At 43.1% G+C, this 23151-nt stretch overlaps 1 protein-coding gene across 30 annotated transcripts in view; it reads right to left on the minus strand.

The window, feature by feature from the left end:
* NCOA2 (nuclear receptor coactivator 2) overlaps positions 1-23151 on the minus strand; it is a 299083-nt gene that overhangs the window by 118398 nt on the left and 157534 nt on the right. The window contains exon 1 of one of the 30 annotated variants that reach the window (XM_089335368.1): positions 5755-5835. The exons of the other annotated variants lie outside the window; for them this stretch is intronic. The gene's annotated coding sequence lies outside the window, so the exon portion shown is untranslated. Of the gene's footprint in view, positions 1-5754; positions 5836-23151 lie in introns of those variants that run through there. 30 annotated transcript variants of the gene reach the window in all.

Consider the following 23151-nt stretch of genomic DNA (forward strand, 5'->3'; position numbering starts at 1 on the left):
AAAATTAAAGTCATAAAAAATTTAGAGAAAGATTCGACAGGCAGAGTGACACAGAGAGGGAGAACGAGAGAAAACAGAGATTCTCCATCCACTTCCCCCTTCACCCCACCAAAATGCCTGCAGCATCAAGGCTGGGCCAGCCTGTAGCCAGGAGCCGTGAACTCCAGCGGGGGTTTCCCATGTGGGAGGGAGAGGCCCAAGTCCTTGGGCCATCATCTGCAACCTTCCAGAAGCACTGGCAGGAAGCTGGATTGGAAGTGGAGCAGCTGGGCCTCCCACTAGGCATCGTGATACGGATATGGGTGTCCGAAGTGGCAGCTTAACCCTTTGTACCACAACACCTGCGCTCTAACATTCAACATTAAAATATAATCTACAGTATATAGCAAAATGCTCTAAATAGGAGGCAAAGTTTGATTAAGTTTTATGAGTAAAAGATGACTGTTTTCCCCTCAGAAGTCTCACCACGTCTACTAAAATGTACAGTACTATCAGAAAGGCCAGAAAGCTTTGGAGTCGGTGACTGTTTCACTTAGCAGGTCACACTTACTCAGCTTTGGGACTTAATGTTAGCATCAGCATCAGGAACCTTCGGCTTTCCCAATGTGTATCTCCCAATAAGTTCATGCCTACGAGGCCCTGTAAGCCAGGGCAGGGAGGGGAGCACACATTTCTGGTGTCAGAAAAACCTTCTGGGCAGACTTCACATTCCACTTGTACCTACCCAAGGCTGGCTTCCAAGGCACTCTACTTGTGTCTTTAAAACATCATTATTCTCCTCTTGAAGTTACTTAAGCGCTAAGCAATGATATCTTCAGCAGATTTCTTCAAATTCTAAAATTTTCAGCTTTTTAAACATGATTATTTCCTTATTTTTGTTTCTGCCCCATATGTCCTCTTTGCTGAACAATTTTCCTGGACTATCTGCCACCACATTGATTTGCAAGCAGCTTATACACCACTAAAGGGAAAAAGGAGGGCAGGAAGGGAAGGGGTCTGGGGCCAAGGAGGGGAGTGGGGGCGGGGGGTGAGGCAGGAGTGCCAACGTCTAAAGTGGGGCAGGGTGGCGGGGTGATGAGGCTGGGGAATCCCAGAAGTGCCAGCTCAGAGGAGTATCCCGTCTGAATCACTGATGCCCTCCCAGGCAAAACAAAAAGATCTGAGATGCAGAGAGAAAAAGGCAAAGAGGAGGAGTACTTTACGGCAGGTGCAGGGAAGGGAGGAGGGCGTGGAAGCGATGATGCGAGGTCTAGGGTAGCACAATCCTGGAGCAGACACGTGGATTTATGCCCTGCTCCTTAGTGGGCAAACCAAATAATAACAGTGAGCCTCCTTAATGAGTTGCTCGGGAGAGGGGTTGTGCGTGCTCTCTGGATGACTGTCGCACACTCCTGGCGTCCTACCTGAGGCTTGGCTGGCTGGCAGCAAGCCTTAGTATTTCACAGAACAGGTGGCCCTGCCAGGTGAGTCCATTTTCCCTCTGCTCAAAGTACTAGGCAAGGCAAGAGTGACGCAAATAAAAACCAGAGATCAACACAAAGATTTTTCATTGATAAACATTGTCTAGTATAGGCCTACTTGCAGAAAAGTACCTAAGGTAAAATGAGCCATACAAGCAGAGAAGATTTAATGCGTTCTTTTGAAAATCTAGGTGACAGAAAATACTGAAGGGATAGTATTGAGGGGCAAAATATTTTTATTTTGTAACCATTCCTAAATAAATAGTTTCTTAAAACCAATGCATGAAATAAAATAGATTGAAGTTGAATTTTAAATCTATCTGAAAGGCAGGAGAGAGAAAGAGAACATGAATACGAATGAAGGAACCATCTCACCCCTGCGGGTTTGCTGTTCACTTCCCAAATGCCCACACCAGCTGGGGAGAGGTCATGCCAAAGGCAGGAACTCTACTTGGGTCTCCCCCCTGGGCAGCAAGGACCCGACTACTTGAGCCATCTGCTGCCTCCTAGGGTCTACATTGGTAGGAAGCTGGAACTGGAAACAGAGCCAGGACTTAAACCCAGGCACTCCAATTTGGGATGCGCGTGTCCCAAGTGGCATCTTAACTGCTGTACCAAATACCCACCCTGGAATTAAAATTCCTGAGCATCTCATCCTCAATTCTGAAACTATTCAATATAAGTCATTAAAAAACTGAAAATGGCGCGAGTAAACTCTGGCTGTATCTGATGGTAATTATAGTCTTTGAGTGCAAACCAGTTTCTACCAGATGTTGGGGCTTGCAAAAGGACATGGCTGAAAAAGAAAGCTTCAATGTGTCCATTCTTACTATCTGTAACAAACAACAGGATCTCCCTGCTTTTCACAGTGACAGTACATCCGCCCTCACGTCCTCTGATAGCAAGTTCTGCGAGCTAGACAGTAGAGAAAAGAGTTACAGCCACAGGATTTAGTAAGTTTTGTTTTTAAAAATAACAGTATTCTGGGAAGAGTGAAGGATGTCATTTAAATTCTTAGCATAATGACAGAAAGCAAAAATAAATATCAGACCTGCAATAATTCAGAAATGCACTCTCCCTTCATAGAATTCATCAATATATCTTAGAAGGTAAAAAGCTCTTACTTGCGATACAGCCTTGTACCATTAAGGCTAGTTAATCATCCAGAATTCATGTAAACTGTAATGTGCATTTTATCTTTTATCAGCAAAGGCCATCTTCCAAACAAGGCCTGTAAAACTGTCAGATTTATTATATGCTGAACAAATTCAGTTAACAAATAAATAAGAAGAATACTCATGCTGTTGCTGGAACCCAGACAAATTAAAATGATCAAACATCGGACCCCTACTGCCAGCTCCGAGAACTGGTTTTTTGTTTTTTGTCTTTTTCCCCCCACAAGTCAAGCCCTCTCCGAAACTCCTCTGAGACGATGAAATTTCCCAAAGTAGAAATGACCCACGCAGAGCTGCTGAGAGGACATCTGTCTCCAACGCCTTCCTGAGCGGGACTTTGCCTGGTAAATCACCTGGCTCCAAATCCGGGCCCAGAGAGGCCTCCCCAATTTCTTTCAGCTTCTTCTGGAACTCTCTTTACAACACAGCCTGCTGCTCAACACAGGCTTTTTAGGACCAAGAAATGCTAAGCAATAGAAACCTATTCATAAACTGTCACTTCAGCACGTCTCCATCTGTATTCTATTCCTCTTTCAGAGGCACCATGGCTAGGACGCTCACCTCAACAGCTAAAGCTCCAGTCACTCCCTTCCTTCCTACACGTGAAAACATTTGCTCATGTCAGCCTTAAAGCAGTTTCTCCCTCACAGTATCCTGTGCTCCAGGCGGATCCTTTTACTACACAAAAGCAAAACCTCTGGGTCAGACTCTGAGAAGTCTAGAAAACATACTATCTAATGTTTAAATAAACAAAACATGCCTTTTTTGGCTACAGATGCCTGGGAAAGGTAGAATAAAGCATAGAGCAAGTCAAACCTTGGGAGTCAGAAAGATGATACAGAAGTAGAGATCCAACTGGCACAGGAGGGCAATGCCTCTTTGCAAAGAGCATTAACTGGCTTAAGTTACCCTGAACAAATATTATTTTGGTGATAATTAAATAAATCATCTAAAAAATTCTAAGTGTACAGACTATGTGAAAAGATATTGCGGAGTTATACAAACAATGAAGCAGCACACAGGCTAACGGGACATAGAGAACTACATAGATGGACTAAATGCAGGGATGAGAACACACAGAAATCCAAACCTTTTCTTCCCACTGGCAAACAAGCAACGCATTTAGCACAGGGAGAGAGGATGCCATACAATATTTCAAACAAATGTTAGCTGGGACGATAACACATTATCTCCACTAATGGGTTATTACTTTCTACTAGATTATAAGAACATTTTTAACATCATATTTACCTAAGACTGTAATGCTCCTTGATTTTTATACATAAAATTTTAAACTTGCCTCACTTGTCTCTTTAGATTCAGACTCATAAAACTACACATTCATTTAGACACTGACAATAGTTAGGCTGCAACATTTTAGGGAACTCATTCCAAATAAATCCAGAATTAAAGGTATCTTATTTGGAAACAAATTCTCAGTTCAGCTTTACTAAGTTACAGCAATATATTATATTCTAAAAATAATTGCAGTAAACCAGACAAAAACTACTCTCACTAGGATCGGACTTACCAATAATACGAAACTAGCTGTTTGCAGTTAGGTGCAGGACTCAAGAAAACAACATATCCTACAACCACAAGTTTTCTGCCAGTGAAGGGGCTTTAGCACCTACCTTCTCGTGGGCTTGGTCCAGAGTACAGCAGTAACAGTGTGTAAACAAATGTTTAAGCTAAAAATTCCTTCCTTCTCAACATGCTCTGCTCTTAGATTTACTTTTATATAATGGCCTTAAAGTGGTATATCAGGCAGTAACTAGAAGACATATTCCATTTTCTGACCGAAAGCCAATAATACTCATGAATTTTTTAGCTGAAAGACACTTCAGGATGCCACTGGGAAGACTGTAATAAACACATTAGGCTGCAAATGGGCAGCAGCAGCTTGGTAACACATGCTGCAATAATCTAATAAATGGCTACATTCATGTCCACTGCTTGCACAGAAATTCTGCGGAAACATTTCCATAATCCATATCTCCCAGAGAAGGGGAGAACAAACTCTTCCAGTCTAGTCTTAGCAAAATTCACTGCGGAATAGGTAAGTGGCGGGCAGCTGCTCTAAACTGTCAGTACCTACGGGGGAACGTGTCTAGTCTGACATCAGCAGCTGCGATGGTTTCCGCTTTCTGAATTCTCATAGGCTAAGTTCTTTAACTCAGCCAGTCACTGGGCTGCTTCTGCACCCAACGACGTCAGCCGCCGCTGACATGGCCAGGAATAGCAGACGAGGCTTTAATAAGGCCTCCGCGAAAACATCGTGGGAAGAAGCTGTATTTTTTGCATAATATAAGCATTTCCCCTCCCCTCCAAGCCGAGTGTACTTTAGTGTCTAGCTAATATTCTGAAAACCAGTTTTCACGGAAGGCTTAGCATTCTGGAAAGAAGTAATCAAACCAAGAATCACCATGCACTTGTGTTTGCTTCATAACTTGTCTGTGTTAAAACCCAATGATCTTTATTCTGAAACCCATTTTAACTTTGTGAGATTAAAAACAAACTTTCTAATTTGTGGGCGAAGCTTATTGAAATGCCAAAGGCAAGACAATTTGTACCTACACAAGAAAATGTTTTTTACAGTTTGAGTTGTAAAAAGGTTCTAAATCAAGAGTCTTCTCCCATAATGTAGTATGTTTTGTTTTGCTGGATTTTTGGCTAACACATACCTAGTTCTTACTATGAGTTTGGCGTTTTGTGCAAATTTCCTTGCTTCTAATCCTCACTTTGATATGACCTCTCGGACCTGTTTCCATAAGTAATTCTCCTAATTCACATTTAAGACAATAAATGACAATTTTTTTTTAGAGAAACTTAGAAAACAGAAGGAGGGTACTTCAAAAAGTTCATAGAAAAAAGAATGAAAAGATAAATTTATTTTGGTGCAAAAATCTGAAATGTATGCATATTTTTTTCATAATGCGCATTTCCATGAACTTTTTTGAAGACCTTTTTATTTTGTAATTTAATTTAGTAAACAGTGACTAAAAATATAGCAATACCATTATAAAATACAAAGTATTTCTTTCTTTCTTTCTTTTTTTTTTTGACAGGCAGAGTGGACAGTGAGAGAGAGAGAGACAGAGAGAAAGGTCTTCCTTTACCGTTGGTTCACCCTCCAATGGCTGCTGCGGCCGGCGCACCGCGCTGATCTGAAGCCAGGAGCCAGGTGCTTCTCCTGGTCTCCCATGCAGGTGCAGGGAGCACTTGGGCCCTGCACCCCATGGGAGACCAGGAGAAGCACCTGGCTCCTGCCATCGGATCAGCGCAGTGCGCCGGCCATTGGAGGGTGAACCAACGGCAAACGGAAGACCTTTCTCTCTGTCTCTCTCTCTCACTGTCCACTCTGCCTGTAAAAAAAAAAAAAAAAAAACAAAAAAACAAAAAAAAAAAAACTTCTAGATGTTCATAGGTGGGCGTTGTGGCACAGCAGGTCAAGCTGCTGATTGGGATACCTGCATCCCATACTGAAGTGCCAGTTTGAGTCCTGGCTACTTCACTTAGGATCAAGCCTGCTGAAAGTGTGTCAGGGAGGCAGTAGATGATGGTACAAATGCTTGGGCCCCTGCTGCTCACACTGCAGACCCAGATGGAGTACCAGGCTCTGGCCTGGTCCAGCCCAAGGTGTTGCAGGCATTTGGGGAGTGAGCCAGGAGATGGAAGACACCTCTTTTTTTTTTTTCTCTCTTAAGGATTTATCTTATTTATTTGAAAGGCAGAGTGACAGAGACAGGGGGAGAGACAGGAAAAAAGATTTTCCACTCACTGTTCCACTCCCCAAATGGCTGTAAAGCCAGGGCTAGGCCAGGCTAAAGCCAGGAGCCTGGAATGCAATCTGGGTCTTGCACATGGGTGGTAAGGGCCTGAGCACTTGGGCCATCTGCTGCTGTTCTCCCAGGTGCATTAGCAGGGAGCTGGAGGGGAAGTGGAAACAGCTGAGCACTAAACTGGCGTTCCAGTATGGTATGCTGGCAAGCTACAATGCTGGACTAGGAAGGGTGTCTCTCAGTCTCTGTCTGTCTGTCAGGCCTTTCAACTATATGAAGAAAAAAAAATCGGACACCACATTCTTAATAGAACTTACAAGATTCTTAATTCTCCCAGTCTATTTGACCTTGAGTCTTAATTTCATGGAAACAAATCTATCTTTTCAAACTCATGTGTAATGAGTTACATAATATCTAATTAAATTATGCAATTATAATAACAAGCACAACTGGCATAAACCGGTTTGGAAACCAGAATCTGGCCCTTGATGGCTACGAGATGTGATGCCACAGCTGGGTGCAGAAGAATGAGGTGTACTAGAGTTGCCCGCCAGCCCGGAGCATCCAAAGTAGGGATTCACAGAGGGGACGCTGGTCGAGAGGACATTTCATCCTCTCAGTCCAAGAGAGGCTGAATGAGAAGATCAGAATTCATACCAGGCAGAACTGAAGGCAGAGGTCATTCAATCATTCAGCAAATATTATTGACTACCATATGTGCCTCTCTGAGGGGTGACATCTGAGCAGAGAGCTTTCTAACAGAATTTCTTGATTATGTAATCACTAAGGCAAACATAGGAAAGGGTGTACAATGTTGCAGCTAAGAGCATTTCCTCTCTCTCCCGCCAACTGTGGGGAAGCCCTGGAATAGCAGGTATTATTTATGCCCTCGGGGCAAGTAATTTAATTAACCCCTTTGGAGCTTAGTGTCTTCATTTGTAAACCAGAGAAATCATAATAGGCTTGCTGAAAATACGAAATACAGAGGGCACAGAAGTGTAACTGGCACATAGGAAGGGCTTATTTCATAAATTTAAGATATGATTTGAATTTAATAGAACATAAATCTCTACGAAACAGTCTAAGCTGATGATGAATACAGTAGGAGAAGTAAATTAATTTGTAGGAAAAATTAGAAGAAAAGTCACCAAAATATTAGCAGTAAACAATTTTGATGGAATTATGGGTGCAATCAATTTCTGCATTTTGCCAGACTTCTTCTCATTAACACATCAGACTTTTCTGAGTTTACAGTAAGAAAAAAGGAAGATGGGAACAGGGAAGGAAAGGGAGAGTTTTTTTTTTTTCCCCCTAAACAATCAGCTCTTTAGGACACAAATTAAGGTTTCTTTTTTCAGCAAGACTATTGCATCGAGGTAAATCTATACTAAGAGGCACAAAAAATGCATGAAGTAAGAAATTAGGTCAGATCTTACTGATATTAGCAATGAAATATAAGTATACATAATTTCCTTTGGCAAATAAAGGAATATATTTTCACAATTTCCAAAGTACCAAAGTTGCATTATAACTATGTTAATTTACATTTCTCCCAATTTACACTAAGCTCTTCCTTTGCCCTTTAACTTTATAAGCTTTCTTAGGTTTCTTCTCACATTAATGTGACTCTTTTAGAGCAAGAAAATTAGCTTAAAGAGCTTTCCAGCTACTGTTACTAAAAAACATTCTTCTTCCTCCAACAAGAATGAGTGGCTCCCTCCTCCTGGTTCCAAGCCCCCCAAGCTACATTCTGGCTAAAGGAGCACTTTTTCCTGTGCATCCTGAACCACCCCTGCTTTCCCAGTAGGGGTTCAGGGCACGCCCATCCTGTGCAGCCCCACACTGCTGCCTGCCACGCAGGTGGCTGGGTGTTGGGGATGCAACTTAAGAGCCCCATTTCTTCTTCCAAACTTCCTGAGAATTTTTTTTTTTTATCTCCAGTGAAAACAGGAAAATAAAGTAGAGCTAAGACTTTTTAAGCATGAAGTACAGGATTGAAATCAAGGATGTGTGGCTACAGAGGACATAAGGTTCCTACGTGGCTACAGTCCTTCAGGTAGGTTAAGATTATGTTTCCTCACTAGGGTAGAAGAAGTGTAAGAAATATCTTCCTGAAACACTTTTTTTTTTTTTTAAGTTTATTTATTTGAAAGGCAGAGACAAGATCTTCTATCTGCTGGTTCACTCCCCAAATGTCTACAAGGCCCAGCCCTGGCCAAAGCCAGAAGCTTGGAACTCCATATGGGTGGGAGGCAGGGACCCAAGTGACCCGAGCTATCATCTGCTGGGTTAGAATTGGTCCAAGAGTAGAACCCAGGCACTCTGACATGGGATCCGAGCAGCCCAAGCTGTGGCTAATCGGATGTGCCCCACACCCGCTGCTGAAATATTTTTGGGTATGATCTCGTTCTCCATCATACTCTGTAAAAGTAGAAAATGAGCTAGCAGGGGAAAGCCTGGTTTGAGAGGCCCTCTTTTCTTTTTTCCTTTATGACACAAATTGCTATATTTCTACTTTTGGTCAGATTGTAATAAATATATTGGCTGTTGTTTAGCAAAGAAAAAGCTCTGGATCAACAGAGGCCCTCCTCCTCTTCCAGACAAATCCAATGCAGTCTGTTAAAAATTAGCCCAATGAAACATTTTTATTTGCAAATAACACATACCTCCAGGATGATTTACTGAGAGTTACTAGAATTTAGGGATTTATTTATAAAAATAGGTTATTTGAAAGAAGTACCTTGGACTCAAACATTTTATTTTTTTCTCTCAAATGTTGAATTTCAGTATTCATCAAAGCTAACAATGCTGTAAGTTTATGAGAGATTAGATCTCGGTTGCAGCTTTGGGACACTCAGCTATCAGCAGAAGCACAGTCCCATAGAACCACTGGGACTGTGCAATGGAGCCTGAGTCTGGGCCAATGTGGGGCAGGCGCACAGAGCAGCCTGACAGGCCCAGAGCGCAGAGCTTTCTCCTCTTCACTGCAGCAGAAGGGGAGCGACGGGACAGCACTTTGTGGAGCTAAAACCATAATTGGACTCAAGAATGGTACCTTCTAATTACGCCTTCAATAGTTAAAACAAATTTAAACCCAAAAGAGCTTGAAGTGTGTTACAAACAATAATTTAACGGCCTAAATAAGGTGGTCCTGAATAGGCATTAAAAGATGAAAACAAACTCCTATTTTATAATGTGCTGCTCGACCACTTTTTTTTTCTTTATTAGTCCTAAGATGTTTTTGCACTGAGAGAATAAAGAACAATTGTTTCGTAAAACCTACACCCATGGATAAAGATCTGTAAGACTGCCGCACCTAATTTAGCCGTAACTGGCAAGTAATAAGCATGCAATGAAACTTTAAAGACATTAAGATAATTGCTTGACACCTCAGAGACAACTAACTGTATTATATCTCTTCTGTCTGGTATCACAATCAAAAGGATAATAATTCATAAAGCTGAAATGCAAACCCTGGTTCCAGTTGGATTAGAGTGACATAGAGAAAACTAAGCTAGCTCTCTGAGATAACACAGCACACTACATATGTGTTCATAAGCACAAACATGATTCTCTGGTGTTTTCTTTTAAGCAAAGGTTTCAGAACCAAGGTAAGTGAGTATTAAGGCAAAAACACATTTGGATGATTTAGTTTAATGTAAGGTCATGTTTTCATTAACATAGGTCTCTTTTGATATTAAAATGTAACCTAAATTATGGGCTTTTAACTTAAAAATCCTTTTTCATGTATTTCCTCTGGTTAGTTCAGCTGGACTAATAATTATTGAGTAGCTGCTAAGGGCAAATTACAGTGTTCCAGGGACACTGCAATATAATCACTGGGTGAGAAACAGAACTTGATCTCAGGAAATCTAAGACTTAGGAAGAAGATACAATGAACATGGAAAACAGTACGTAGGGAAAACACAGCGCGCTAATGAGGGAGAAACGACTTATTGTTGGCAAAGACTTGGCAAAGGTTTTCTGAACACCCGAGCAGAGTTTTGGAGAATGGGTAGAACTGAGCAAAGGGAAGGGGAGTGGTGGTGAGCACACGCAAGATGCCTTCGGGCCCCAGAGTAGACCAGGTGATAAAGAGCGAGGCTAAGCGAGAGTGGCTACTGTGGCCAGAGGTCTGACAGTCTGAGTCCGGATCCTGCTCTCCTTGCCAGCCTCCTGCTGCCAGGGCTCCCTGCCAGGCTCTGCTACTGCTGCTGGCTGCCTCTCCCTGGGGCAGCGCACACAGGGGCACGGCAGAACCATGCTACTCTGTCACCTAGGAGCTGGAAGGCCGGCACTCTCTGGCTCTTCATCAGACCTCCTGAATGAGCGATTCTGGAGGGGGTGCGCAGCCCTTGATACTGCCTACCCTGAAGTTCAAGAACTGCTGCCCTGAACTTTAGAAATTTTCTTGCTCCATCAGTAACTTGAAACAGGACTAACTCGGCAATTATCTTCTTCTCCAAGGGGGCAAAAAGGGGAGGGACAAGGCAGACCGCACTCTGTTCATTCGATTCTCTTATTTACCAGATATTTAGGTAGTGCTCACGCTGTATCGTCTGAAAGCCTCAAGTGTTAGAATGAGTAGTAGTTCCTGTTCATTTAATAAACCACGAACACAAGGAAAAGTTCTGGGTTGAAGTTAACAGTCATGGAAAGCTACGTTGAGAGTGTTGTAAATGATGTCTCTGGCAGTGTAGGGAGGCAAGGCTAAGCACTAGCTAACAGGACCTTACAAAATGCCACCTCCTGCACGAGTGTGTGTGTGAAATGTCCAGAGTAAGCGACGTCATAGAAACAGAAAGTAGGCTGGTGGTTGCCAGGGGCTGGGGGAGGGAAATGGGGAAGGACTGCTGATGAGTACAGGGTTTCCTTGTGGGCTGCCGGACTGCTCTGAGATTAGATAATGGTGCTGGCTGTACACTTGTGAATGAGCTGAATACCGCTGAACCACACACTTTTTAGAGGCTGAATTTGATGTCACATGAATTTAATATGTCAATAAAGCTATTTTAAAGAACAAAACAAAAACCCACAAGCTAGGAAGCTTGATGCTGACAACCTGGCAAAACTGTGCATCACGTAAATGGTCAGTTTGCAAGGATCTGGAAAACACACTGGGGATCAGCACGAGCATGGAAGACTTCATTACAATGTTCACCTCAAATAAATTTATCATGTTCTTCTGCTAAGGGGATTAGACTTAGAATTTTATTTAAGTTTTTCGCTTAATAGAAGTAATATATGCCTTTACTAGGCAATCTAGAAAATACAAAACACTAAATAAAAAAAGCACTTATTCTTCTCACCAAGAGAATCACCAAAAACTTAACGCTGTATGTATAATTTTATAGCTGTAGTTCTGTTTTCTCTCAATGTTATCCACTGAAGTTTTCCCACGGCATGAACTGTATCTTTATAAATATGATAAAATGGTTCTATAATATCCTATACATGAATATAATTTGAGCATTTTCTATGTTAACCATTTAGATTATTTATAGTAGCAAAAAATGGAAACAATGCTGTAATGAATATTCTTTATGTAAATCTTTTTTTTTTTGTATATATTTCATTTTACTTGAAAGGCAGAGAGAAAGGGAAACAGAGAGATCTTCCATTTGCCAGTGTATCCCAGAATACCTGCAACAGCCAAGGCTGGGCCAGGCATGGACAGTAAGAATCCAAGCACTTGAGCCATCACCTATTAGCTTCAAGGGTGCACAGTAGCAGGAAGCTGGATGGGAAGTAGACTAGCTAGGACTGGAACCAGTCACTCCAATATGGATGTGGGCATTCCAAGCAGCAAATTAACCACTGCACCAAATGTTCGCCCCTCTGTATGCTAATCTTGATCCACATTTCTGATTATTTACCCACAATAAAGTCTTAGAAATGCAATTACTACATCAAAGGGAGTGGCCATATTTAAGCCTCTTTATGTATACTGTCCAATTATTTTCCTAGAAGCTATTAATTTGCAATCCCCTCAGCAGGGAATGTGAGTTCCCATCTCACACAACCATAATGGGTACTAGCTTGGTTAATTTGAAGATTACCACATAATATTGTTTTATAATTTAAACTGATTACTAGTAATTGAATACCTTGGGAATGTCGACAGAAGATACTGAGGCAGGGGAATGCCCAGAAGCAGGACGTTGAAGTCAGCTAGGTACTTGCACAGTGCTGTTGTGGAGAAGAAAGCAAACGGGTTCCATGGGGGAGGTGGGGCTCTCAAATTCGGCCACTAATGAACCACCCAAGGAGCTTTTAAAAATTCATATTTCCTGGGGCTGGCACTATGGCACAGTGGGTTAAAGCCCTGGCCTATAGCACCAGCATCCCATATGGGCACCAGTTCAAGTTCTGGCTGTTCCACTTCCAGTCCAGCTCCTGCTAATGTGCCTGGGAAAGCAGCGGAGGATGGCCCGAGTCCTTGGGCTCCTGCAACCACATGGGAGACCTGGAAGAAGCTCCTGGCTCCTGGCTTCTAACTGTCCCAGCCCCGGGCCATAGTGACCATTTTGGGGAGTGAACCAGAGGATGGAAGACCTCTCTCTGTAACTTTGCCTTTCAAGTAAGCAAAATAAATCTTTAAAAAAATTTTACATTTCCTGGCTCCCCATCAGACCAAGTCATGCAGAAGCCCTTAGGGAAGGTCCAAGGGTTTGGAACTGGGTGAAGCTTGCTCAGCACTGACTGCTGGGCCAGAAGACAATGGAAAACCAACAGGCACAGCTGGTGGACACCATTCTTGGTGTTAACAGAGCACTGATCAGTCTGCTCTCCTCACGGGCCACCACCTCCCCTGCAGTCCAGTCTAACAGAAGCTACTGTGCTCCCACCCCACAGATAGCAGGGATCAGAGGTGCTGGCAAACCACCTCCATTCTTTAGGGTAGCTAGCAGGCCACCACGCCATCAACAGTGCCCTGTATAACCACATCTGCTCCTTTAAAAACACCCTCTACCTCTCTTCCTGTCTCTGAAACTCACCAACACACCACTTCATCCTCCACAAACCCTGGCATGTGATTATCAGGTCTTCTTCGCTATCCCCAATGTGGTCAAAGTCTCTGCACCTTTCCTCACAGGTCTGTGTGAGTCTCAGCTCCAGCAAGGTTCACCTCTTCATTCAGTCGCTGCCTTCCATGATCAGACCCTTCGAACTGCTCCCACTTGAGTGCCAGGTTTTGCCCACAGCCTCCCAGCACAGACTCCCTCCACAGTAACTGGTCATCAGTGTACAGAGGACCTAGGCCCTTCTCTCTTTTTTCTATTTCCTTTCCTCTGTTTCTCGCTAGACCCACCCCATGCCACCCCTAGCACCCTTAGTTCACTTTCACACCTCTTCTCTCACAGAATTCATTTTGTAAAAGTTCCTCCCAAGACCTCTCTACTCCAGTAAGTGGGCAGCCGAGCACTAATGGAGCGTATTGTGGAATTATGGGGTGGAATGGCCCAGTATACAACAAGCTTTTTACACTGGCCCGGGCCCTTAGTTCTAGCCAACCCTTCACTCTGGTCTCAGGCTTTTACCACTTCAGTAAATGCCCATTCAATTTAACTTTCTTCAACTTCCCTTTCTCCTCCTTGGAGATATCCACCCCTCTCTTCAGCATCATGTCTGGGGTCTTAGAAGATGTATGATCCCTTTTCCTGAACCCTTAACCACTCCAGGTTCCTTTCCTGGGTCTCTCCAACTTCTCTGAGGATCTGCTGCTACCACATTTTCAACTTCTTCCTAATTTAATCTACTACCAGACTCAGGCAATTGCCATTCTTAAAACAGAGAGAGAGAGAGAGGAAGAGAGGGTGGGGGGATCCCTTTAGTCTGACTGTAGCGACCACTCAAATTTCAACCCTTTCCTTCCCTTTTTTTTTTTTTTTAAGACAGGCAGAGTGGACAGTGAGAGAGAGAGAGAGAGAGAGAGAGAGAGAGAGAGTAAGGTCTTCCTTTTCCGTTGGTTCACCCCCCAATGGCCGCTGCGGCTGGCGCGCTGCGCTGATCCGAAGCCAGGAGCCAGGTGCTTCTCCTGGTCTCCTATGCGGGTACAGGGCCCAAGCACTTGGGCCATCCTCCACTGCACTCCTGGGTCACAGCAGAGAGCTGGCCTGGAAGAGGGGCAACTGGGACAGAATCCGCGCCCCAACCGGGACTAGAACCCAGGTGCCAGTGTCACAGGCGGAGGATTAGCCTATTGAGCTGCGGCGCCAGCCCCTTTCCTTCCTAACCAGACCTATCCAAGGAATACATGTCTATGATACTTTACGCCAAATACTTGGGGCACATATGATTTAGAATTCATACACATATATTTCCTCCTTCTCTCAGCCCTGATAGCCACTAAACTACTTTCTGTCTCAATGGATTTGTCTAATTTGGACATTTCATTTAAATAGAATCATTTAAGAAGAGGACTTTCGTGGCTTTTGTGTTTAATTAGCCTAGTGTTTTCAAGGTTCAGCAACACTGTGGCATATATTGGTACTTCATTCCTTTTTGTGACAATTATTCCACTATATGGGTATGCTACATTTTGTACATTCACTAATCGGCTGATAGACATTTGGGCTGATTCTATTTTTTGGCTACTATGAATAATGCTACAGTGGACAGCTGTGTACAAATTTTTCAGATACGCTTTTTCAATGCTCTTGGATCTATTTCTAGGAATGAAATAGGTGGGGCATCTAGGAACTCTATGTGTACCTTCCCAAAGAACTGCCTCCCAAAGCAGCGACACCACTTTACATTCCCAGCAGCAACACAGAAGGGGTCCAGTTTTCCCAGAGTTTCACCAACCAGTTGCTATTTTCTTTTCTTCTTCTTCTTCTTCTTCTTCTTCTTCTTCTTTTTTTTTTTTTTTTATTATAGCCAGTGGGAATGAAGTGGTATCTCACTGTGGATGTGATTTCCATTTCCCTAATAACTGGTGATATTGAGGCTCTTTTCAATGCACTTCTTTGATGAGCTGCCTATTCAAATCCTTTGAAACAGCCAGGTCTTCCATCTGCTAGTTTACCCTCCAAATGCCTGCAACCACCATAGGTGGGCTTGGCTGAAGCTAAGAGCCTGGAACTCAATTCAGGTGTCCCATATAGGAAGCAGGGACCCAAGCACTCAAGTCATCATGCACCACCTCCCAAGGTGTGCATTAGCAGGAAGCTGGAGCAGAAGTGGAGGAGTTGGAACTTGAACCAGGCATTCTGATATGGGATGTGGTGCCCCAGCAGCGACTTAACTGCTGTTCTAAATGCCAATATCCCTTTCCTTATTTTAGAATTAGGTTCTCCAGGGATTCTTCATCCTGCTTTTGGGGTTAAGCTCACCATATTGAAAGTCTGATTAAAGCCAAAAAGTGAAAACGCACACATACAAAATAAGACCTAGGATTCTCATAAAAAGTCACTAATTCTTTCAAACCATTTAAGGAGCCTGCAGATTAAGCAGCCTTGTTTCTGCATCACAGATTCTCAACCACAGATGCATCTGTAAACTCAGGGAACTAAGCACATTATTATACTAATCAGAAATTCCACTTCTAGGTATAAATCCAAAAGAACGGACACAGGGACTTTAAAACAGATATATGTATGAGGAAACTTCAAATAGTGGAAAATGGACTTAAAACTTTGGTTTGTTGCAGAAAACAATTTTTGAAATCTGAACATAGCTTTTTCTGAGGATCCTGTTACATTCATATTGAAAGCAGCATTATTCACAACAGCTAAAAGGTGGAAACAACTTAATGTCTATCATCACATAAATGGAGAAACAAACACATACTAGGATAGTATTCAGCCTTCAAAGGGAATGAAGGACTGAAAGAGGACAACTTGGATGCACCCTACATACGTCCTAAGTGAAAGAAAGCAGACACCAAAGGCACATTATGATTCTACATAGGAGGTACTTAAAACAGTTGAAGTCATAGTGGCAGAAAGAACAGAGGTTATCAGGGGCAGTAGAAGAGGAAGAATAAGAAGTTACTGTTTAATGAGTACAGAGTGTCTGTGTGAGATGTATAAAAGTTCCAAAAATGCTTAGTAGTGACAGTTGCAAAACACTGGTAAAGTATTTGTTCATGAACTGTTCAGTTAAGACAGTTCAAATGAAAAATTTTATGTTGCGTATATTTTACAATATAAAAAGTGGAGAAAAAACATACAAAAATATTAAAAACAAATTCAAAAATTCCTGATAACCAGGACATCACCCCAGATCCATTAGATCAGAGGTTTTAGACATGTCATTAGACCATCCATATTTTTCATAAAAGCTTTCCAATTAATCCTAACGTTAACTAGGACTCAGAACTACTGCTCTGTATTCTCTTTGGTGGGACTACCTCTTCTCATGGTTTCCCAAAACCTTTTTTTTTTTTTTTAAGATTTATTTATTTATGTGAAAGGCAGAATTACAGAGAGGTAGAGGTAGAGGCAGAGAAAGAAAGAGAGGCCTTCCATCTGCTGGTTCATTCCCCAAGTGGCTCCAAAGGCCAGAGCTGGGCCAATCTGAAGCCAGGAGTCAGGAGCTTCTTCTGGGTCTCCCACATGGTTGCAGGGGCCCAAAGATTTGGGCCATCTTCTACTGCTGTCCCAGGCCATAGCAGAGAGTTGGATCGGAAGTGGAGCAGCAGGGACTTGAACCGGGGCCCACATGGGATGCCAGCACTACAGGCCACAGCTTTACCTGCTATGCCACAGTGCCAGCCCCCTCCCCCAAACCTTTCTTGCAGGCTTCTCCTCTCAAAGCTTCCACTTCAAAACTCCAGCTGCCTGTTGAGTTACACTCACCTATCACTTTCTTCCCACCTGCATGCAATATGTCGGTCTCCTAACATCATCCTTCCATCCTTGTGTGCTCAGCAAATCAGATAAGGCCACTCTGCTTCTCATACAAGCTCCAGTATTCCCTCTGGTCACTCCAACCACTACTGCTACTATTCCAGGTCTTCATTACCTCTCGCCTGGATTATCCAACCAAATCTCTAGATAACTTCTCTGCTTACAGCTCTCTGGTGGATTCCACTCGCTCCCAGAGGAAGCCTCTGTGTCCCTCGGAGTCACATGGGGAGCTTCCCGATCTCTGTGCCCAGGCTCATCTTCCATCCTCGCCTGCAATGGCACACAGCTGCTCTCCTACCATGCACACAGCTCAGCTCAGTTCTTCTGCCTGTCCTGCAGGAACAAGCCTTGTGTGTTCCCCTTCAGCTCACTCCCCACCATCGTCTTTAGTCCCCGCTCCTCTCTTCCAGCAGCCTTTAGGGACTGCTATCATTAACCATGTGGGTCATAATTATCTTATTTACATCATTTCACGTGCAAAGCTGTGTTTCTGGAAGGGCCAAAATTAAGTATTTTTCATTTATCCTAGGCCTTTATTAGAAGGCCTGACACATAAGTACTTAATCAATGTTCACAAAATAAATTCCTTTACAAACTTCTATGGAGTTTGAAGTTGTTGCACCAAAAGAGGTTAACACCACTAAACATTTACTGTGCTAAAGCAGTATACCTGTGTTTTTATATGATCCTCACAATTAACTCCATGAAGTAATTATTATTATTATCATCATTCCCCAAAAGCAGACAAAAATCAGGTAACATCTAAGGTCAAACAGGGTCTTACCAAACCAAATGGCAGAAGCAGGATCTGAATCCATGCAGTCTGGCCTTAGGCCTGCACTCCTTATCTTCACATCCAGTACTGGCTCCTTACCTGACACCTTGTCACTCAACCCGTCTTCTCACCTGTGAGTCTCCTCTAAGTATTTTCTTCCTGTATTTTTCCCTATGCTTTTTTTGAAAAGCTATAATCTTATATTATGTGGCTTTGAAAAAGCTTTACGGTGTTACCACATAGTCTTCATAGCTAGCGTAACTGCCACCAGAACAAACATAGAAGTTTGCAATGAGGCTGGAAAACAATTAACTACTCTAAGTAAGAAACTAAGATGACGGTCACTTAGGTGAAAAGAACCTGGGGATTTTGGTCGATTGCAAGATGACTTGGTGCTAAAAATAAAATAACAAATGTGTTTGCATATCACAGTAACCAAAACAAAATTAATGCTATGTGATTCAGACAGAAACCTGAGATTCCATGTTGCTCCCAAAGATAGGAATAACTGGTTCATGGGCGATGTAGTTAGTCAACAGTGTGTGTGTACAGGTGTGCCCATGTTAAACTACTTGGGGAGATCAGACATACACAGTGGGAAAACACACCAGGTGGACTGAAAGCACACTGCACAAAGAAGAGATGCTACATTTACAAAATGAGTGATTTGAAACTAAGCAGAAATGGGGCTGGCATCGTGGCACAGTGGGTTAAGCTGCTGCTTGTTAAGCCGACATCTGGCTTGAGTCCCAGCTGCTCTGCTTCCAATCCAGCTCCCTGCTAATGTGCCTGGGAAAGCAGTGGAAGATGGTCCAGGTACTTGGAGTCCTGCCACCCGTGTAGGAGATACAGATAGAATTCCTGGCTCCTGGATCAGCCCTGGCTGTTGCAGCCATTTGGGGAGTGAACCAGTGGGTGGAAGATCTAACTCTGTCTGTCTCCTTTTCTTTCTGTCACTCTGCCTTTCAAATAAATAAATATATCTTAAAAAAAATGATACATTGGATAAAAGCCAATTTATTTTTTAAAGCAGAAGAAAGTATATGAGGTGTTAAGTAATTACATTAAGTGTTTGATCCTGTACTGGGTACTGTATTATTTTATTTAATTTTTAATTAATTCTCAGAGGTCTACAAAGCAGACATCATTCCCTGATTTAGAGAAGAAAACAGATTCAGAGATGTTTCCTGCTGTCCAAGGCCTCAAAGCTTCCAAGTTATGGAATGAGGCTCCAAACCAAACTCTCGATTGCAAATTCATGCTCTGTCCACAACTCCTCAGTGTCCACTAACGCCATTAAATAAATATTTCATAGTATGTAGCGGGGGGGTTGCCAAACCTGGCACAAGGGATGGTCTAGGTGAAGTGTACTGAAAAGCTGAACGTATCATCCTCCAAGTGTGGGAAATGCCCACCCCTGGAGATCTTCAGCTATAACGTGAGGGAAATGGATACATGACATCGGCATTGCTTGGTATGGTCAGCTCCATCACGTGTGGCCAAGTGGCAACCTCCCAGTGTGAACTGAATTCTGCAGGGGAACCAAAAGCTGACAGCCTTCCAGTGCTGTGACAGGGAGCACTTGGATTTCCTGTTTTTTTTTTTTTTTTTTTTCTTCTCAGTATCAGCAAGGAAGTATGAAATTTCTTTCTCCCTGAATATTCTTAGGAGTTATGCATGTAATTGTGCTTCTGTTCATTTCCAGTCCCACAACCCTGAAATTCTGAATGTAACCAAAAATAAATGTAGTGCATTGCTTGCCTGAACCATAAAATTACATCGAGCTTAGGTGGTTTGGACATTCAGGACAGTCCCAGGCCCGCACAAGCTAAACTGTGCCCCAGTTTATCTCCATATCTGCAATCCAGGCCTTCTACTATTTCAATGAAAACATTGTCTTTTGGTGTGTCACAATAACTGGGTCCATTTCTCTTGCTTTGATGCCTTCTGATCACATTAACCCCTCACATAAGAAACAACTTCCTACCTACCTCTGTTAGCTTGCCTCTCCTTACCTAACTTTAGCTACTTTGATAACATTTCCAACCAAGTTTATTAGAAAATTGTGTTCCAGAATCTAACCGTTATTAAGGCTACCTGGGAGTTGAAATGATTTGGAAGTGATGGGACTTTGGGAGATCAAAAGGGGCCTCAAATGGGTCAATATAGGAAGTTTTTCAACTGTACAGAGGTAATGATAAATAACTTAACACTGGTTAGTTCTGATAAACATACCACAACACATTACCTAAATGAAAGTAAGTGCCAACAACAGCAGAATAGAAGGATCAGAGAATTCAAATTGTGAAGAACACAAGACCCAGAGTTCCACGGACCTTGGTAAATGTTGCACAGTCATAGGTTTTACTGCACCCTATTCTGAACCGAATGATCCATGTCCATGGAACTTCCTGAGGATTCTCAGCCTGCTGTGACACAGAGGACAACATCACCAGACCCCGAGACACTCCTCTCCTGGCACCTGACTCTAGGGTCCCATCTACAGATTGCCCAGGGGCCAAGGGGATCAAGTGGCACAAAAATTCCATCCAGGCAAAGGCAATGGTAATTGTTGGGTCAAATGGGTTTTCTGTCTTTAGGATATATGAGAGTGTTGTTCAATGGGAGGAGACAAAATAAGTTGAAAAGACTCATGGAAAGAAACCACAAGATAATAAAGAACAAGGAACAACCAATGAACCAAAGTTAAGAGGCAGGGGAAAAGCACCAAGAGTGGGAGAGGGCTGGTTAGCTGGCAGAACAGAACCAGAGCAGCTGGGGAGGGCACCTCTGCCCCAGCAATTATAAATGAAAAATGGTTCTCAACATTTCCTCATAGTAAATCATCCTTCAAGCTCCGTTTTTCTCACCGTTGGGCTACCATATGGTTATGGAGGCTTTTCATCTAGGACAACTTGTGGCCCAGAGCTCTAACTCTGTCCCTTTCCATTCAAGGTAGAACAACTATCCTGTTGGCATCCATCTCCTAACTTGGCCCCAGTGTCGCTGAACCTCCAAATAATATTGGGCTTTGGAGCCCCCTCTGGGCCTCCCCATTTATCAACTGTGCAACTTTGGGAAAGGTGGTTAGCATTCCTGAAGCTCAGTTTCCATGTCTGTAATATTTGGAAGTAATATTTACTTCACAACATTTGCATGAAAATTAAGTGAGATAAAATAGCCTAGTAGAAAGAAATCATCTTATGAAAATTAGCTTTTTTTTTATAAATATATTCTGTGGGTTTTTTTTTTTTTTTTTTTTTTTTTTTTTTGATACAGGCAGAGTGGACAGTGAGAGAGAGAGAGGGAGAAAGGTCTTCCTTTTGCCACGGCCACCATGGCTGGCACGCTGCGGCCAGCGCACCGCGCTAATCCAAAGGCAGGAGCCAGGTACTTACCCTGGTCTCCCATGGGGTGCAGGGCCCAAGCACTTGGGCCATCCTCCACTGCATTCCCGGGCCATAGCAGAGAACTGGCCTGGAAGAGGGGCAACCGGGACTAGAACCCGGTGTGCCAGCACCGCAAGGCGGAGGGTTAGCCTATTGAGCCACGGCGCCAGCCAATATATTCTGTGTTTTAAAAGCCTCTTACAATTGCCAGCTCTACAACATAACAGTATATATATTTCTTTTTTAAGATTTACTTTATTTATTTGAATGGTACAGTTATGGAGAGAAAGGGAGAAACAGAGAGATTGATCTTCCATCCATTGGCTCTCTCCCCGCTTAGGCCAGGTCAAAGCCGGGAGTCAAGAGCTTCATCCAGGTCTCCCATGTGGGTGCAAGAACTTGGGCCATCTTCCACTGCTTTTCCCAGGCACATTGACAGGGAGCTGGACTGGAAGTAGAACAACCAGGACTTGAACTGGCACTCATATGGCATGCATGCTGGCATTGTAGGCAGTGGCCTAATCTGCTGTGCCACAACAAGGGCCCCCATTCCTGCAGTCATTAGTATGTGAAATACTTGCTTCCGCAAATACCATCCCCAACTCAAATAAGGAGAGGAGACACTGCCTTTTTGCTTTAGCTCAGATGTTGTCAAACAGGTGTCCTTTTTCTGCAGCATTCTTAGGGAAACACATTTTGCATCTTGGTACTTTTGCTGCTTAAAATGGTCCTCAAGAATAGCACTGAAGTGCTGTGTTACACTCCTAAGTGCAGGAAAGACATGATATGCCTTACAGAGAAAACTCGTGTGTCAGATAAACTGTCCAGAGAGCAGTTACCTTGCTAATGGCCATGAGTTCAATGTTAATGAATCAACACTGCATGTTAAATAAAAATTTCATAAACGAGAACCACCTGTAATACATTAGAGGGAGAACATGGCAGGGAGTGAGAATGTTTGGGGCATGAAGCTGGAAGCACAGATTCAGATCATGAAAGAGTCTTTTATGTCCTACCAAGGAATCTGTGGACTTCAAATTGCTTTTCATCTGAAATGACTGATTCAAAGACTATGAGCTTAGGAAGGGTCCACACCTTCCTGCCCTTTAACTGTGCCCTGATGCCTGGCACAGATGTGCCATCTAGAGGGAAAACCTCCTTCCTGCCTTCTGCCTCTACACATGCTGGCCTCTGTTCAGAGCAGCTCTGGAGACAGCAATGCACCACAAACTATCAATCATCTAGCAGTCACATTCAAGGTGAAAGAAATGGGTGAAACCAAATTGAGTAATACATTTTTTATTTACCACAATAGTCAAAATGTTATCATTTCAACAAGTAATCAATAGCTTTACAATTATTCACGAGGCAGTTTATATTTACTTTTTCCTACTTTGTCCTAAGATCTGGGTGCATTTTATACTCACTTCAGACTAGCCACAGCTCGACTGCTCAGAAGCTACCTGCAGCCACCACCCAGGGCAGGGCCGGCTAGGAAGATCTCCCAGCTCCCCTGTGCCCTCTCAGCATTACCCACAGACCCAGCTCCATCTTTACAGTCTCTGACAGGTGTTCCCTGCTCAGTCCTCTGCCCAGTCCGCCCAAAACAAGTCACTCTTCCTCTGGTTCTAGTGAAGCAACTGACAAAAACCTTAAAACAAACAGATGCCAAATGAGCAAGAGGATGTAACTAGAAGAATGAAAGACAGTGGTGAAA

The sequence above is a fragment of the Oryctolagus cuniculus genome, chromosome 6, assembly GCF_051225735.1.
Source record: "Oryctolagus cuniculus isolate XC-2025 breed Fujian yellow rabbit chromosome 6, ASM5122573v1, whole genome shotgun sequence".
Classification (NCBI taxonomy): Eukaryota; Metazoa; Chordata; class Mammalia; order Lagomorpha; family Leporidae; genus Oryctolagus; species Oryctolagus cuniculus.